General features: G+C 40.8%; 1 pseudogene; it reads right to left on the minus strand.

The window, feature by feature from the left end:
- Positions 1–206: 206 nt before the first annotated feature.
- LOC113920480 lies at positions 207–1,006 on the minus strand (annotated as a pseudogene).
- Between the last annotated feature and the right edge of the window lie 3,240 nt (positions 1,007–4,246).

A 4,246-nucleotide genomic window follows, 5' to 3' on the forward strand; every position in this document is an offset into this window, starting at 1 on the left:
AATATTAAGTCAAAAGAAGGAAAAGCTGTTTTTGCCAAGAAATGTACCCTCTCTCTCTCTCTCTCTCTTTTTGGTTAACATATTTCAGAACTTTAAGTAAACAGTTGCTGTGGCTATTAGCCCCAGATACATCCACCAGGAAGTATAGTCATTTGCAATGCCATCCCGCTCTCAAGGGGGATATCAGCCTGGGGTCTGCTCTGTAATTATTGTAGAACTCCACTTTGCTTTAGCTGCTTCAACAGTTCCTCACTCTGATGTATTTCTATCAGATTAGTGCATCCACCTATACAATCTTTACCGATAAAGACCCAAAGTACTATTTTGGCTCCTGTGAGCTGTTGCAAATAATCATGAATCTTTTTTGTGTCACTGGTGGCTATGATATCAACAAATTCCAAAAAGCCTTGTTTGGAGGGCAATGGCTGAGGAGCTCTTGGGTCTTTCTGCAGTAGAGGCAGGTGGGCTTGATGAACACAACAACCTTCCCGGGTTGGATTTTGCTGTTCACAAACTCTTGAGCCCATGCTGACAGGCAGCTGCCTGCTGGGAAGGAATCCTCAATTGCAGGTATTGCTCAGGGTATAAACCTCTGAACTTTAATTTAATATAATTTAATTACATTTAAATTTAAATAGCCACATATGGTAGTGGGTACTCTATTGGACAACAAAACTCTAAGGCCAGAAATAAGTAGGGAGAAAATAGATTGTAGATATTCCTATCAGGGGGCCCTTTGTTTTTTGTATTTTCTAATGTGTGCTGATTTCAGAGTATGCAGGTAAAGTTTATACAGGCTTCTCTTCAGCCTAGATTCATGTCCAGGGACATGGTGTGACCGTGACCAGCTTTCTTCTTGGTGCTACTAATCACTGCATCTGGGAAGGGACCCACCATATCTAGTAAACCTGTATGTCTTGGATTACTCAGTTGGCACAACAGGTCTTAAATGATCTATAATAGCAGAAACAGAGTGTTTCTTGTCTTTTCCCCTACCTGCTCTCATCCTCTCAAATTATGGGAAGTTAGTGAGTTTCTACCAGGAGCTCTTCTTTGACTTACTTCCTGTGTTAATTAACTACTGTCACAGTTTGGGTAGTGGAATGTTAGCTGTTGCTTTCTTTTTTTTGATTTAGAATTCCTAGCATTCCAGTTCAGGAATCCATAGCCCCTGCTGCTTCAGTAACGTGTTGTATTGAATAAGCCAGTCATCTGAATATCTGTCATGCCAATCCTACGTTCTTCTAGCTACCTAGATAATTGTATTTTGTTTCATATGAACTTGGACCCTTTGCCATAACTGCTTGGGCCATAGGTATCTGAATCTGACTCACAAATGCATAGACTGAGCAGTAATCTCTGTGGTGGCATTAAAAAATGAGTTGAGCCAATTTATTTCTTTTCCATGTTTGATCTGATAAAATCTAAGTAAATGATTCAGGTAGCCTTGCAATAGTTGGTTAAGAATCCATTAGGAAGAATCAGAGCCATATCGGTTTTATTGTAGTGTCTCACAGAATAAATGATGAGGGACCAGAAACTAAGAGTAAGCAGAGGGAGCTAGCTGGTCACTACAGGACATACTGTGGAAGTGAGAGCATGCTGCCTTACTTCAAGAGATGGAACAAGTGCAGTTTATCAAGTTGCCTCGGTTTCTGATGTCATTACAGTCCCACAGTATAAAATGCTTACAATAGCCATTTAAATTTAAATTTATATAATTTACTTTAGTGTTTGTTTATTTTTAAACCATTTTATTGAGGTGTGATTAGCACACACAAAACTGTACATAGTTAATGTATATATTATTTATTTTCTTGAGATAACTTCTTGAGATTAGTTTCTGTTCTGCACAGTTAAGAGTCTTATATGAAGGTTTGGTAGAAGTTATCACTAATTTTGTATTTTGTTTGGTTCTCTTTGGGAAGAAGTGGTGATTAGATAACTTTGCTCATATCTCCCTTTTTCCTGAAAGTTACCTGAGGGATGTGTGTGTGTGTGTGTGTGTGTGTGTGTGTGTGTGTGTGTGTAGTATGCATGATAGAAGGGAGAACATTCAGGGGTGCCTGGGTGGCTCAGTTGGTTAAGCATCTGCCTTCAGCTCAGGTCATGATCTCACGGACTTGGGATCAAGCCCCACACTGGGCTCCCCACTCAGTGGAGTCTGCTCTTCCCTCTCCCTCTGCCCCTCCCTCTCCCACTGCACCTCTCCTCCCCCCACTCATGCATTTTCTCTCTCTCTCTCTCAAAATAAATAAGTAAAATCTTTAAAAAAAATAAGGGAGAATATTCAGGCAGGGAGAACAGTGTTAGGAATGAAAGGCAAGAAAACAAGAAGTAGTACGGTATGGATTAAAGTATGGATTTCTGTTTTGTTTATGCTGATCTTAAGAGATGCAAATGAGAGGCATTTTCCCTCCCTCTCCTGCTCATTCATTCATTTATTAATTTATGTATCCATCCAGCAATAGTTTCTTAAGTGCTTAATATGTGCCAGGCCCTGTCATAGGCAATCAAGATATGTGCATTTGAAGGAAGAGACAAAAAGCCCTGCCCTCCTAAGACTTAGGGGAAAGATCATAAACAATGAGAAAAATAAGTAAATACATCTTTCAGCATATTAAAAAGTAAAAAGTGCTATGGAAAAGATAACTAGATTAAGTAAGTGGGAATTGGGATCCTTCTAGGGCATAGAGAGAGTATTCAAAGAAATGAGTCTGTATTTTTGCCTCCCTCATGTTAAGGAGAAAGCCAACTACTTGTGTTCTGGTGTTCACTGGGCAGAGAAAAGGGCCTGAATAACATTTTGTTTCAGGACTGATAAACAATGCTATGAGGTGCCTGGAGGATATCCCCTTACATAGGTTTTTCTTTTGGACCTTAGTTCTGTTAAGAGAGGCTGGAGTTCTGGATGAAGAGGAGGAAATGGTCTTCCTCGAATGATGGGAGCTGGATGTGGGAAAGGTTTTGAGAGGATTTTCATCAGTGACACAGACTTATACATGTTGTACTTCAGAGTATTGGCACTCGGGCCTGTGGCTGTCATGAGTGTCTGATGAGCAAGTTGCAGTTAAAGGAGAGGGGGGCACAATTATGAAGGACATAAGCTGAGCAGCATGAGATTAGCGTCCAATGGAGGGTAAGGAAGCAGATGGAAGGCAACCGCATGGAATAAACAGAGTCACAGTGATAGCGGTGATCTCCATGAACTAAAGGCCATGACTTCTTTTTCTATTTCCTGGATACCATTTAAGACTCTGGTTTCTTTTGCAAGTCTAGGGAGGTTTGAGAAACTCAAAGAAAGAAACAGTGAATTTTTTTTTTTAAAAGATTTTGCTTATTTATCTCAGAGAGAGAGAGAGAACGAGTGGGGGAGAGAGACAGAGAGAGAAGCAGGCTCCCGGCTGAGCAGGGAGCCCGATGGGGGCACGATCCCAGGACCCCGGGATCATGACCTAAGCCAAAGGCAGATGCTCAACCAACTGAGCCACCCAGGAGTCCCCAGAAACAGTGAATTTTTAATTACCCTGGAGAACACGGTACATTTGATTTAAAAATTGTTATGTTTCTTGATCTGAGTGTGGAAAAATCTTCATTCCTGCTGCATATGTTAAAGAGTTTTGTCTTTTCCAACAGTCAGTGAAGAGATAATGAAAAATTTTAGGGAGAGTGACACCACAAATTTGTACTTTAAATACAGCTTTGTTTTGATGCATTTAAAGGGCATGGACAATAGTTAGAAGCTATTACACACTTGTCAGTGAGAAATGATAGAGTCCACATCCAGAGTAGAGGCAATAGGGAAACTGAGGAGAAAGTTTGTTTCTCAACTGACCTTGGCCGTTGGATAGAGGGAGAGCTCAACTTGACACTAGATCTGTGGCTTAAGTAACTGGGTAGATGGGTGTTGTATCATTGACATTCTTATGAAGACAGAAGTTTGGTTGAATTTATCATACTGTGGTGCCTGTGATATCTCAAGGAGATATTGAGAAAGTGCTGTCTAGGGTTAAACCGGATACCTGAGTGTGAAGTTCAAGAAAGGATTCTGAGCTGAAATAATGATGTAGATTGGTCCAGTTGAGGGGCAAGGGAATTGAAGGCACTGGTAAGTGTATTCAGCTCATCCCCAGGAAGAGGACAGGAAGGGACTTGGCAGGGATGACATGTAGGATACAGAATCAAAGCTAAAGAGGCAATATCAGAGAAAGGCTCTCAAATTCTTCATTAACCTAGTATCACCTTG

Source organism: Zalophus californianus, chromosome 3 (assembly GCF_009762305.2).
Source record: "Zalophus californianus isolate mZalCal1 chromosome 3, mZalCal1.pri.v2, whole genome shotgun sequence".
Taxonomy (NCBI): Eukaryota; Metazoa; Chordata; class Mammalia; order Carnivora; family Otariidae; genus Zalophus; species Zalophus californianus.